Below are 15,104 nucleotides of genomic sequence, written 5' to 3'. Positions count from 1 at the left end.
AAAAAATGGTTTTATAACAATCTATTGGTGTTTGGTGTCTATTTAAATTTTTATAGCACATACTATGTGAGCCACATATACAATAGTAAGCATTACAATAGTAAAGGATTTCTATGTATACAATGCATATATGAGGCATTATGTACAGTCATCTTGGAACAGAAATACTCTTTTGAAGTTTCAGTACATAAGATAATGACTGCAGGTTTTTCAGGTTTGAAATACATTAATGCTTTCAAACATGTAATTTACATCAAGCAAAATGTTAATTACAATCTCACACTCACAACCGCTTAAATTACAATAAAAAAACAGAGAGAATTTTTGCATTTCTGGCATGTAACATATTCATTATGTGTAGGTGAATATTCTGATACTCTCTATGATGAATTTTTTTTTAAAGGATATAAATGAATCCACTAACAACATTTTTTAGTCTAGTAAATATACATTTAAATGATTTAGTTTTATTTGTTTGAAGTTCAAAAACACACCTTTTGATGCAATACATTTTGAATACGTATAACTTCCTCTGCTGTCTGTACATTGTTCTTAGCTATCTCAAAGAACTGTAAAGTCACCGCTATCTGTGTTATTGACAATAGCACATGGTAGCATCCTGTCGTTTCTGTTTCTGTTGTCCTGATCCAGTAGAGTAAGTGAGCATTGTCATCCTAAGTGTGTTACTTAGGTGAAATAAAAAGAAGAAAGCTTAAAAAATGAAAAATAAATTGCGCCCACACACTTAAGATTTAGAAAGTTGCAATTTATTATATATATATTTTTTTAGTTTAGATACACTAATTAACATAATAATACATACATAATATTAACATTTTACTGTAAAGTTATCTAAACAACAGTTAGAACATATGCAACAGGAAGCCCTTATGAAAGCTTTATGATCATCATTTAACAACGGATTAACCAAACTAGTTTATTAATCATGACAATTCATAAGCAAAGACAAGAGATTAGATCAGATTTATTATTACTAGAAACAGCCTGTTTAAAGATCAGCTGTGATTGGTGGTTATTGGTTTTGGCACTTTGAATATTGCACTTTAACTAATCTGACAACCTGTCCAGGTGAGTTTCATTTTTTATGTTTCAGAGCTGATTCAATGCTGCAATGAATGGATAAAAAAAATTGTTTTAAATAGGAACCTTCACCTTGTAGTTAGAGAATATGTGCTAGAATGGGAGTAGTGTACCACTCCAATTAGTATCGTAAGCAGGTCTAAAAATGTGTTGCTGGTGGTACTGAAGGTAATTGTTTAGGCATGAACACAGGTATCCAGAGGTAGGATGTGGCACACACAGTCTCTGAAACTGTCAGTTGTCTAAAACACTTTAGCTGCTCTCAAATTTTAACATTAACTAACCATCAACCCCCACCCCCCTTACCATTTCCCTAAATACCAACTATCATGAATGATCTCTTATACTGTTACCGGAGTTTTATTGAGCTTGTCTTGGTGCATGCATATCATAAAGCATGGAACATAAACCGTCTCATAAAATGGTTGGAAGCTAAAAACATATGGCATATCCAAACACAAATATTGATTTCTGTAACTTTTTTGATTTTATATAACAGAATGTACATACCTGCTATTGCTTCTTGTATTATCAGTAAGGATCCACATAAATGAGAAGAATACATTCGAAAATACCACATTGATCGTGAAAACTGTGTTAAGTGACCAATGACGGTCAGTGTTTTAAAAACAAGTAGTGGTTGAACACTAGAGAAAGAATGCAGTTTAATATATCTATTGACTTAAGTCACTGCTACTGCTAAAGCCACTGCTACTGTTTTGAACATTACTTTTATTGTGGTGGAAATAAAAAGGTCACTTTTATTCTTCTTGTATCCTTGAAAACATTGCAGAGGTAGAAGAAGGTTCAATACAGTTTTTGCAGACTACAGCGTTTGTTTAGATGGCAAGAATGCATTCTAGATTGACATATGTTGGATTTCAGGCCCAATGCCTGCCTCCCTGTGCTTTATATTCAATATGCATGTGTTTAACATGGAGGTAAAAGAAGAATCAAGTGTGCAAGTGACAAAAACAATGATTGCTCACGCTAGAAACAGAACAGCTGTAATTTATGTTAACATTGCTTGATCTTTTTACAATCCTTCAAAAAATTCACCAATTCTAAATGTCAATCCAACTAGGTTGTTTGTCAAAACCATGCATGAATCTACTGATTGACCTTGTATCCCTCTATAATATACATTTGGGCTTATTTTTAGTTCTGTTTTATTTCTCCACCTTTTGCAATGATATCTAATACAATATCATGCGCCTGCGACACAATGTAAGGTGAAAATAAGCCACTAAGGATATTAGTTTTATTTAAAAGGGGTACACATGTAATAATAATAAAAACTGCAAAGTGTTAAGGAATACAAATTAGGGGTACTGGGAGGTGTCTACTTATAATGAATTATATAACATATGTATAATAATGGGAACTGCAGCTCTATAATATCACTACTATGCTGCATGCTGCTATACAAGAATGTAGACTGTTGTAGAATATTATAGGCTTTATTGTTGTAAGCCTTACTTGCACCAGAAGACTACTTTTACATTGGAAAAAAATTAGGACCAGTAGCACAAGCTCGCCCCCTGCTGATGCACAAAACTTTGCTACAAGACACAAAGGGTCAGTCTAATGAGTGAGTCTCAGTCACTGTCTAATAGGAGCAAACAATATAACCTGTGACACTAGAAGAGAATCGTCTCACCTAATCTTACAGTCAGGGGTCTGCTGATAAAAAATAAATAAATAAATATTTAAAAAAATTATGTGCAAATGTATCAGTATTTATGAAAACACTGTAATTCATTGGCAAATATTTTCAAAATATGGACAATTGTTTTCTAATATATATGTTGTCTTTCATGAAATGGTTAACACCCTGTTAACAATAATTTCTAAAATAAAATAGCCATTTGGAAGTCATAACAGCCTAAGAGCACTAACTTACATAGGAAAATACCCCACGAAAATTTGATTTTGTCCCTTTGCACAACCATCAGCTTTATACATTGTGCACAAAAATCCCCAAACCTAACGGCGAATACCAGTTAATTCATAAAAAACGAATGCTCATGCAGTTGGTTGGAAAAATAGCTCTGTACAGTTTTTAACACAACCTTATAATGTTATATTGTTCCTGACATTTTAGGAAATACTCTGCAATCCTTATCTAATGCACTGCAAAATATACAGTAGTGACTAATAGCTGGAAATCCTTATGCATAAGTAGCCCGGGCTCCCATCATGTCCACTATCTCAGATTTGTCCTAATTGCTTACTTTAAAGCAAATATTCATGTTTACTGCAAATACCTATTGGTAATTGACCTTTGCAAATCCAATAAAAATGACATTTTCAATAAAGTGAAAGTCCAGGCAAATAGCTAAATGAATAGTTTAAATTTTATTGATACGAGGGGGTGCTGAGATGTTCCTGGCTTTGCCCAGAAAGAAGTTAGAGCCAGAGTTAATAAATAACACATTTATTCAACATATTCCCCCCTGAGACTGATGCACTTGGTACAGCAAAGTTGCAGCTTTTATAGATCGTGCAAAGAAAAGTCCTTTGGTTGGGCCGCAAACCAGCTCTCAGCAGCATCTTTGACTTCAGAAACATCCTTAAAACATTGCCCCTTCAGGTGTTTCTTCAAATTTCGGGACAGGTCAGGTAAGTAGGGGGGATGGTAGACCAATTGGAAACCCAGGGTGTTCAATTTGGTAGCCACAACATTGGACGTGTGCGCAGGTGCATTGTCCTGCAAAAAAAGGATCCCTTTGGTCAACTTTCCACGGTGGAATACCGCGTTTGTCCCAGAAAACAGACATCATGACTTTTTTGGACCCGCTTTGGCGCCATTTCTTTGACTGTTCCTTAATTTCAGGATCATAGATGTGGAGCCAGGTTTCATCCTCAGTCACTAACCTAGCCAAAAAGTCCTGTGCAGCTTCAAAATGGGCCAAAATGGCTTTGGATTCTTGAACTCGTTTCTTCTTCTGATCACTGTTCAAACATTTCAGCACCCACATCGCTAAAAGCTTGCACATGTCAAGGATAGTGGTGATAACAAACTCAACACGCTCCCGTGAGATGGCAAGTATCTGGGCTATTTTTTTTGCGGATATTCACCGGTCCTCAATAATCAGCTTATGCACAGCATTGCAGGTTGCCGGGTCATATGAGGTTGGGGGGCGCCCACTGCAGGGCTCATCTTCAATGGTGAACTGCCCAGTCTTGAAACGAGATATCCAGGTTTTGACAGTGCTGTAGGAAAGAAAACTTCTCCCCCAGTGTTTGTGACATCTCAGTGTGAATGTCCTTTGCTGACTTTCCCTGGAGAAACAAAAACTTCATGACGGCCCGAAACTCCAACGACGTGAAACTTGCTTGTGCCTCTGCCATCACAGCTTCTCACTAAAAGAAAAAACAGTTTTAAGAATCAAAAGACCTGATATTTGCACAGTTACATACTAAAATATTAGGCTGTCATTTGCCCCCACAAAGCCTTATTGAATGGCAATGCTGGGCATCCATCCTCTTAACTTCAGTAAACAATTTCTAAAAAATGTAATCACGATAAATAACCTATTTTGAGGATACAATCCATACTTCAAAAAGAATGACCTGCAATCCTCTAGCTACGTGTTTACATTCTGCATTGGGAATAAAGTGTCTGTGAAACAGGTGGGACAAACAGTGTTCACTTGCAGTTGCCAAGAGCAGAGCATCAAAATATAGGAGATTGTAGGCTGTGCTTCTTGAAACTGGAATAGTCAGTACAGGTTGACAATCGAAAATCCAGCCATCGATAATCTGGGTCCTTCAGTTTCCCGGCATGAATTTCAGATTGCATTTTCAATACAGGGACTGCATTACACTGTTTGGCCACTGATGTTTGGCCACTGCAACTGTGCCAGATGACCGCGGGTGCTGCGGGAGAAAGACTGGTCTGTGTGTGTGTGTGGGGGGTGACTGGCACAGTGGTGATGAGAATGGGAGTGCAATGGTGATGGTGAAGATGGGAAAGGATTGATATGGTAGTGGTGAGATTAGTGGCAATATGGATGGCACAGCAGTGCTATGAGCAAGAGGTGTGTGGGTGTGTGTGTGTGTGTGTGTGGGGGGGTTGCGCTAGCTTGTGGTGGTGGGAGAAAGAAGGAAGATGTGGCTGTCAAGGTGAAAGTGAAGCAGTAGGGGGCTGAAGTGGTAGGTTGAATGTAGGTTGATAGTGTTTTGGAGGAAGGTGGCTGACATGATGTGGTTGAGACAAACTACCTCCAATTTCATCACTACAGTGGCCATGCCTCTTGCATCTTTCACATAACAATGAAAGCTCTGGATCCCTCACACATCAGTAATGCCAATGCACATGTGTTCGGCAGCACTATACAGCGCTATAGTGGGTATCTAAAGTGCCACTCTATGTGATGTGCATTTCCAAGAAGGTAAGAGGCAATTGGGCAAGGATAGGTAAACAGACACTTGAGTAGGGGAAGTAATCTGGGTCTGGCATGTTTTAGTGGCTAGGGAAATAGGAAGGCGATTTTAAACCATGTGGTGAGAGGGAGGGATATCCACCCGAGGTAAACTTAAATTGACAAAAGGCATTATTCCCAATAGAAAGTGAAAGTGTACTTTAATATATACTTAAGTGTACTTCAGCATAATAATAATAGCAATTTAATATTATAAATTTCCATAAAGCCTAGTCATAAAATCAGTGTTAGAAGGATCACTTGTTAGCTGTCACAAACTCTTTTTAGAAAAAGATTTAAACCGTTCATGGTACCTCCCCCTAGATCCATTTCAATTGCTGTTACCTTTTGTCATTTGACACTTCCTGGAGAGTAAATATACCACCCCTTCAGTTGAAGGAATTTGGTGTAAACAATGGTTAAACAATGGGTGTAGAATATCTTCAGTGGCTTTTGGTTCTTTCTGTCTATTGTAATCAGGCTGCCTCAGGGAACTGAACCTCTTAACAGAAGTGCCAAAGTCCAGGTTCCTTAAAACCCTTTTCAAGAGCACATTTGTTCTTTCTTTTGCATCTTGATGACTGGAATTAGAAACTTTTGCTCTTGGTATGCAGTTATTTTGCCAGGGATCCAAACCACTCTGAGCCTTCTTCTGATGATGCCTAAAACAGAAACATCGATTTTACAATTTGTTACATACTAATAAACACCTGCAAAGTGCTTTGAGATGTATTATACAACAGATAGATGAATGGGCCAAGAGCCCAGGATTGAGTCCAAGATGCGGATTTTGTTTGGAGCAGTGATTCTTCTCAAACTGTTCATGGAAGACACAACCACTTCATTATGCCTCCAGTAAGCAAATCAAATTTCTTTACATATAAAATACTTTTCTGAGCTTTCCTTAATGGGTGTAGCTGATACATCATTACTTCAGGTTTACTGATGAAAGGTCATATTTTAGCATTTCCAATGATAAAATGTGGCACATTAGACATTTACCAAAATACTGGGTGGTAACTGCTGTCTCTAAATTAAGACCTTCTAGGAACCACAGGGCCAGGTCTACCTATAGCTTTGTAGGGAATGAGACCTCTGCCGTGGGTGAGTGCCTTTAACAGTCTGTTATGCAAGCGGGTGTAGACCCACTGTGCCACTGACTGGGTATACTCCAGAGGGGCGTGACTAAGCCGCTACCAGGTCTTCGCTAGAGCCTCTGATGGTGAGGATAGGCTTGGGCTGCGGGGTAGCTGCCAGGTGCCACTCCAGAGCAATCCCCAGACCAGTGGCAGCTGACCACAGGAGTCAGGAAACCCGGTGCAGGCACCGAGGGGCTTGCGTGGCCAAGAAGTCCAAAAACAAGGATCCAAGATCAGGGTCAGGCAGCAAACAGGTAAAGTCCAAAAACGTAATCCGAGGTCAGGGTCAGGCAGGAAACAGGCAAAGTCCAAAAACGTAAGCAAGGTCCGGTACACAGCAAAGCAAAACAGAGAAAACACCTTAGTACTGTAGAAAACAGAGGGCGTGTGTGTGTGTTACCTCATAGATTAGGAGAGACACACCCACGCCAGCTCAAACACCAGAGCAAGTCTCAGCATGAAGGAAACACAGGCATGGAACATAGGTAGTGGGTTACCTGAAAGATAGGACCCGGCGCCCGTGCCTGCGAATAGGAGCAGCGGCGCCGGCACGATTTGCAGTGCTAACACAGTCATATTCAATGTACAGCCTGAACGTAGAGCGGCAGACATTTGAGTACCGATTTAACTTGCAAGAGGGATGGCCAAATTAATTTTTCCAATAATAACCAATAAATAACCAATAAATGGTGCATTTCTGCGCACTCAGGCCACACATGTTCTACACAAATATGTGAGGCAGAGATTCTTGTACCATAGAGGACTATGTTATATACAGATGGTCAAATAGTCTTGCCATTGGGAGCAGAAGTCTTTGCTTGCCATCACAATAATATGTATGGCCAAACTCTGCTAAAGTGTGTCAATGCCGGTGTACCAGAAAAATCTAAACAATAAGCAAGGTTACAAAATAGAAAAGAATAATTAATGCAACCTAACCTTAAAATGAAAATAGGAGACATAACTCATATACAGTATATATATATATTTTTTTTTATTAAACAATTCTAGATAGAAACTACAGTCTTAACGTATCCATGGCTTTTTGCATGTTCTTTTAAAAACATCTCTCCACTGCAGGAATTATAACGACTTGGAAAACTAAAGCAGCAACATCCAACAAGCTAAACCTTTTTTTTTAAAAATATCATGACATTCATTCACATGTGGCAGTTTACAATTAAAAATGAATAAAGGAATAAAAAAAGGCAAAAGTATGCACAAAATGATATGGAATGAGATATTTGACACAATGGGCCTGATTTATCAAGGAACCCCAAGACTGGAGAAGTTAGACTATTATGGGTGAACCTGGGTGATTCAGCAAACCTGGTAGGATTTAGTGCAGGATTGAAAACATTTGCCAAATAGGAAATTATTTTAAGAAACCCAGTCCAGGTTTTCTGGATCACCCAGGTAAACCCACGATAATCTATCTTCTCCAGCCTTTAATAAAATGAATTGAATAATTTGAGGCCAATTTGTATCATAGTCGTTTATATGGGCCTCAGATGCTAGTCTTATGTTAAGCTCTGGCATCTGTTTTAGCTACTAAAACATAGAAATTTGGAAATTGCTAAGTGATCCTAGGTGTCTAATGGCCCAATGTTAGCCATCTAATAGACACTATGAGCGATACATGCAACTTGGTCCAAGACATCATATAAACTGTGGCATGCATGCGTTTTGTGCAGCAGAGATGTTATTCATCTGTGCTAAATGGAGATTATTCTGAGCATGCATCAAAGTTAATCCCTAATATGTAGTTCAGTGCACATTAAACTGTTATATATTATACTATTATATTTATTAGCTGCGGATTGTGCATATTAAGGCTGACCTTCACAGCATGGACCTTTGCTTAATAATATATTGAGTATATGCCATATACGTTATAAGTAAAATAGAAGAGCCTTCAGGGCCATGTAAGTGATATGAAAGGGAATTATTAGTTGCAGGAGTTGCCCATTTACTAAAGATAGGCAACCCTTTAAATCAGACCTGCCAACATGACAGTGAGTGTTAACTTTCTTATCAATATAAGCACCCTATGCATCCACCATGCCTTTACATTACATACTGAAGAATGACTTCTATGTTGCCACTGGTGTTGGAAATAAAGTATTGTCTTTTTGAACAAAAAATGTTTTACCAATTTTGCATTTTGCCAACAGCAGAGAGATGGATAGATGGGTAGATAGATAATTTAGATCTAGTAATCCATCGGAGTTTTCTGTAAAGACTTTTGGAAATGCGTGGCATATGAAGTGCAGATTCCTATTTCCTGCTAGGCGCATTGCACCTGCTGCTGGCAAGATCAGACCTCTACATTGAATCACAACAATGGCAGGCAGCGCTGAAGGATTTATATTTTTTTCTATCATACACTAATCAGCACCACACTCTCCAGTGACGCCGATTCCTTTCTCTCCTGTCACTATGTTCTTTCTATCCAGCAGTGGGCAATGTATGCAAGTCAGCTTCCTCCCGAGTCTCTAAGTTCTCAAGCTGTGCCATTGTGTCAGGAAAGACATGAGATGTTGCTGTGGAGACAGAATTGAACTGTTCTAATGAGATGTTCAGGACCTCCAATACACGAGCACAAGAGCAGCCGTCATTACTAGACAGCTGAAAAACCTCAGCAACTGCTGCTGTTCATAATGTGTGCCTAATTCAGCTCTCACCTGCTTTCTCACTGCATCACAAAGGCGCTCTCTAAAAACAAATGCACTGCTGTAATTATCAAGGTTAATGACCAGCAGTGAATGGATAATTTGAGGCTAGAATAGTGAACCACAACATGAGTACGTAATTGCATAGTGGTCGCGGGACTATTAGTCATCCCTGTGCAGCTTTCATCCAAAATGCAAATTAACGCCTCTGGTACCAAAGTAATATGTCACAAGTCAGTCTGCATCAAAAGCGTTAATGCTGTGGGCCACACGTAGGAGAATAATAGACACTACTCCCTAGCATTCTGCTTTTTATAGAACCACAATATGATGGAAATTTTAAAATTCACCCGTGATCCTTTTTCATGGGGCTTTGTTCTGAACTTCCTGTATACCCGCCTACTGTAGTATTGTGGGCCACTTCCAGTTTGGTATAAGTAATCAAAAATAATTTCAGAGCTAGGCATGGGTAATGGCAACAGGCATGCCAGCAAAAAATGATCGGTTTATTTAATTTTCATGTTGAAGTGCGTAAGAATCATTTAAATCTGATCAGCTTCTTTACATCAAGAATGAAGGAATGGCAAATTTATCTTAATAAAATGTAATGCTTTATTCATTTTAGGGCTAATTCACATATCCTAAAAAACACACTTTTTAACACGTGATCTATGGTGCACTGACATTCATTGTAAATGGTGGCCCTTGTACTAAAACAGCAGCAGGCAAAATACCTACATCACAACACATATGCCTTGTTTAGCGATGGGCAGAGTTAAAGCTCTTTAAAGTGCACTGTACGCTTACACCTATTATCCAGCCACCAATTTGTTAATTTGCACCCAATAGCTGCTATTAAAACACTTTTATCCAATATTATCTTAAACTCCTTATTAAAAAAAAAAAAAAAAAAAGCTTTTTATAAAAATAAAGCTTCTCTATGCCATCACCCTTGTTAATTAAGGCCTTCTCATCAACCTAACTTTTTTGGTGTGTGAGCACAATCAGGGCCGGATTTCTCACAAGGCCATCTAGGCAGTGGTCTAGGGCAACATGACCAGTAAGTGGTGGCATTACAACATCTCAACATTACAACATGTGGAACCGGAATCTGCTGCTGCTGCTACTGGCTGGCCAGCTCTACATTAACAGGAAGGACAACGTGAAGGTGAATGTGATACGGTGTGGAGTCCTATTCAGGGTGAAATTTGTATGAAAGGTATCGCATCTCCATTCCATTCTCACTCTCTCCCCTATAACTTCCTTGCGCCCCTCTCCCTTCTCTCTTTCTGCCCTGTCCTCTTTCTCTCTCGCTTATTACCCTCTTTTTCTCCCTCTCTCTTTTCCCCTTCATCGCTTCCTCTGTCTTCTCCTTCTCCATTCTTCTCACTTCTTGTTCCCTCTACTGTCCTTCCTGCTCTCTTTCTTCTGAACCTCTTTTTCCCCTCTTCCTCTCCCTTTTTTCCATCCCTCTGTATTCTCCCCTCTTCCTCTCTCCTCTGTTTTTTAAAATTTTTTATTCTCTCTCTACTCTTCTTTTCCCATTCTCTCTTCTTTCTCTCTCTCTCTCCGCTCTTCCTCTCTGTCTCTTTCTTTAAATTCTCTCTACCCCCTAGTCTCTCAATTCTCTCTCTTTTCCCTCTCTTCTCTGTTTCTTTTTCTACTCTCCTTTTCTCTCCTCCACCTCCCTCACTCTTTCTCCTTTCTTTATCCCCTACCCCTCTCCTCCCTGCTCTTTCTTCCATTTCCCTCCCCTTCTCTCCCCTCTCCCTTGTCTGTCTTCTCCTTCTTCTTTCCTTTCTTTTTCTCCCAGCACCCCTCTCCCTATCTCTTTTTTTCCCATTCTTTCCTCTCCTTCTCTGCCCTTTACCCTCCTTCTCTGTCTTCTTCCTATCTGCTCTCCCTCCCACCACACTCTCTCCCCTTCCACTATATCTGCCCTGTTCCTCTATCCACTCACCCAATCTTGTATTTTTCCCTTTATCCTCTCTCTCCCCTATCTCTCTTTTGTTCATGTAGAACAAAAACATTTTTTTTAGAAAATTGTGAACCTATTTTATGTCTTTCATTTTTTTTTAGTTTATCTTAGTTACTAAAGTAGACAATTAAGAATGGACCACTATAACCCTTGCCAAATTTTTTTTTTGGTACTTGGGCCCCTGTTGGGTCAGCTAATGTCCTCCAGTGAGGGAAATCACTGCAAGGGAGACTCAAAATAAAAGTTAATTTTAACCCTTCCTCACTATGCCTAAAATGTTCATCCCCCTTGGAAGAGGTTCTTCTCATGTCAGTATAATAAAGCATTATTCCCATTAATTTTGCATTTAATACATCTTTAATTTTTTCAAAGCACATGTGTCTGATTTAGATACTTTTTATTCCCCTTTACACCAGAAATCAGATTAATCTATGGAGTGGCAGCACATGAAACCAATAAGATCAATTTCATGCAAATATGCTAAAATGGAACAAGCTGATAGGTCATCAGCCTGTCTCTGCCTTTTCATGTTCAGTAACAGACTGGGGGTAAGGTGCACTGCACTGCATGTGATCTCCAGGGCACCTCTGCTGGTAGCAGTAAACTAGTGGTGTGAGCCAGCTCTTGGGTTGCTTTCCATCTTATGTTCACCCCCTTATGTGACAGCATTCCTGAATGCTGCCAGGCCTTGTAATTAGGCCCTCAGACAGCAAATAGGCAGCACACATATGACCTCATAGCAACTACAGACCCATAAAGGAGAAGAAAGAAGACTTGGGACTTGACATATTGCACAATGAGGCATTTGGAAAACTTAGATTCAAAAGGGCAGAGTGTAGTTCAAGTAGCTCTGCCCCATAATGGGGCTACGTAAATTTCAAGACTGAACTGATGGAATTAAATCCCTTTGGCAGTTAACAGTTTTTTATACTGTGTATATTTTATATGTAGATTGAAATGTTTGCCTGGAATACAGCTTTTTTAATTTAATAGTAAGTATCAGGCCCTGATAACAAACAGTCTGTTTGTCTGTGATGAACAAATGGCACTGTATACTATTGGTGAATAATCCGCTTGCATCTATAGGGGATTCCTGAGTAAGTTTTCCAATTCAGAACTCGGTGAAATTTATGTTTCGAGTCTGATCTCCTAATTATCACCCCAAACTCTTGTGTAGAATCATAAAACAGACATTTTTGCACTATGTAATATTTTTTAGACTCTGAGATAAAAAAACTGTCGGTGTAACTTTAGGCAGACCTGTGTAGCCCTGGCCCTACTCAGATTGCTAAAGAAGGTTTTGTCTTTATCTGTAACTATGAAAGTCATGCACTGTTACTGGACCATAAGGACCAGAGTAGTGCATACCTCTTAAAGTTTTTAAGAAAGCCTGTATAGATTTATGGCAACAAAAATCTTTACAATACATGTTCTTATGAATTTGACAGTAAAGGCCTTTGGACTGTTCCCACTAGTTTGCTGCATTTATACATACAATAAAATACAATACAGGTAGTTCCCGAATTAAGGACATCTGACATATGGACGACTTCCAGATATGAACAGGCTTCCCTGCTCATTTGTGTGCAGGACAGAGGCTTGATAGGGGGAGGGGTTCGACTGGCTTGCAGAAAAAGTCTATTTTGCTGTTCTGTAAGCTCTTGTAACTCTTAAATGACCAAGACAAACTCTGCAGTTGTTTCTTTTTGCATATCAAAGCACAGATTGCTCCAGAAGTTAACTCCCCTAGTGGTATTCCTGAGTGTGCCTCGGAATGGATTTTCCATGCAAAAATCGATATTCCTAAATCACACTTTGCATACCTAAAAACATAATAAAACCCCACTTACCTTGCTCCATCGGTATCCCCCGTCGTCCTGCTGGTCCCCGCAGCTTGTGGGAACATGTCCTCCTCCTCCGATCTTCATCCGGAGAATGCAGAGACAATCTCCAGGTTTCCTGGTGACGTTGGTGCATGTGTCGGTGCGGGTGGGANAACNGGCGGGAAATTCAAATAATTTTGTATTGGATTCAATACAAAATAGCTGTATTGAGTCAAATACAAAGAAATCTTCAAATAATATATATATATTTATAGTATATATATTATTTATATATGCTGCTGTTCAGTTATATTACAAATTTTTTTTTAAGTTTATTATTAAATTTAATAACTATTGGACATATTTCGGTGAGTTATGCCTAAGAAAAATAGGCCTACAATGTAAAATAAATTTCCTTGTAAAAAATTGTACCATTTTTTGCATAGAAATACAGACAGAATTAAACTGCTAGGGGGGTTGGGTTGAATGTCTCTCTTTATTATTTGCTTTGTTTGTGATTAACTCACTGTGAGGATTTTATACAGTAACTGACACCACACTGCTTAATAATATGTTGAGACAAACATCTGTCCTAATTGCATTTTTTAAATTAATGAACCTGTTCTGACTTACATACAAATTCAATTTAAGAACAAACCTACAGTCCCTATCTTGTATGTACCCTGGGGACTACCTGTGCAATATAATTGTATTGATTTTTACGATTGTGTGAATATTTACTTTAATTATTGTAAAAACAATTTCCTGCTCATCTTTTATTCTCAAAACATTCTTTCTTCTTTAGTAAAGCAGCACAAATGTTTCCTAGCCCTTCCCTGTTACAATAGTTGTGTGTACCTTGGTGAATAGTAAAGGCAGCCCTGGGTGGACCAACATCTTGGTACATTATCTAGACCTTTATTATTACCTAGGTCTGCAGGGCTCTCTTTTTTAATCCTTTCCTAAATCTTAATCATTATAAGGTGATTCTTAGTACGTTGATCACACCATTGTGATTGCTTTAAGAGCTGAGATTGCTAAACAGATAAAGAAAATTCACCCTATGGAGAAAGCTACATTAATGACCAATTTAGCACTTATGTAAGGGTTAATCCTACTATATGCTACTTGTATAGTTTAAACCATAGTGAGCCCTTTGTTCTGTTTATTGGTAAATTACTGGTAAAGATTATTCACAAGAGATTTAAGCAGCACGATTACGGTGCTAAAAATGTTCTGTGTAGCTTTAATTCTAATAAAACATCCTGAGATTTTTAGCTGTCGAAATCGTAAATTACAGCTTAAAGCCTAAAGTGGAACTATGATTAAAATAAAAAAAAGCACACTCACCTTTACTTCTGCAAAGCAATCAATCACTCCAGAGCTGGCCTTGGTTCGGTCCAGTGCTGTCCTGGAATCCTTGTTCGTCCAGGCATGGAGAAAGTGTTGGGAACTGCCATCCTCTTCCTTCTTCTTTTGGGCCCTGATATTGCACTGCACAAGCACAAAATACAGTGACATAACCCGCTGTACATGAGAAAAAAAAGAGTGCCAATCACACTAATGCACATGCTTTAGATCTGCACTTTTTTTTTCCCATGGCAGGAAAAAGCAATTCCTGTGCATGCCTGATCTCGGGAAGCCTCGAAACACTTCTGGGATACAGGACGTAAAAAAAAAGGCCGTGGCAGTAAAGTCTGAATGCAGAGGCACTCCCTAAAAAAAAGTGATTTAAAGAAAAAAAAAAAGATCATTTTTACTTTACTCTACCAATTTATATAAAGTAAAACTTTTGGGCATGTTTACTAGAAATTCTAAGGTGTTTTACTATTCAAAGAGATATTTAAATCTTTCTCCCAATGTTCATTATCCTTAAAGCAAAACTAAACCTGCCATTAACCACCTATCCCCATTCCGTCACAATGTGCCACCACCTTCCTTCACCTTTTCTTTCTCCAGACAAA

At 38.7% G+C, this 15,104-nt stretch overlaps 1 long non-coding RNA gene across 1 annotated transcript; it reads right to left on the bottom strand.

Annotated features, from left to right (window-relative positions):
• Window positions 1-1,448: 1,448 nt before the first annotated feature.
• On the bottom strand, window positions 1,449-14,763 carry LOC140327766 (uncharacterized). Its single transcript, XR_011920110.1, has 3 exons — window positions 14,491-14,763; window positions 5,874-6,190; window positions 1,449-4,467 (listed from the first exon to the last, which is right to left on the bottom strand). It is a non-coding gene; the product is annotated as an uncharacterized lncRNA (long non-coding RNA).
• Between the last annotated feature and the right edge of the window lie 341 nt (window positions 14,764-15,104).

The sequence above is a fragment of the Pyxicephalus adspersus genome, chromosome 3, assembly GCF_032062135.1.
Source record: "Pyxicephalus adspersus chromosome 3, UCB_Pads_2.0, whole genome shotgun sequence".
NCBI lineage: Eukaryota > Metazoa > Chordata > Amphibia > Anura > Pyxicephalidae > Pyxicephalus > Pyxicephalus adspersus.
Note: the sequence above shows the minus strand (reverse complement) of the source record. Positions and strands in the feature narration are given on the sequence as shown.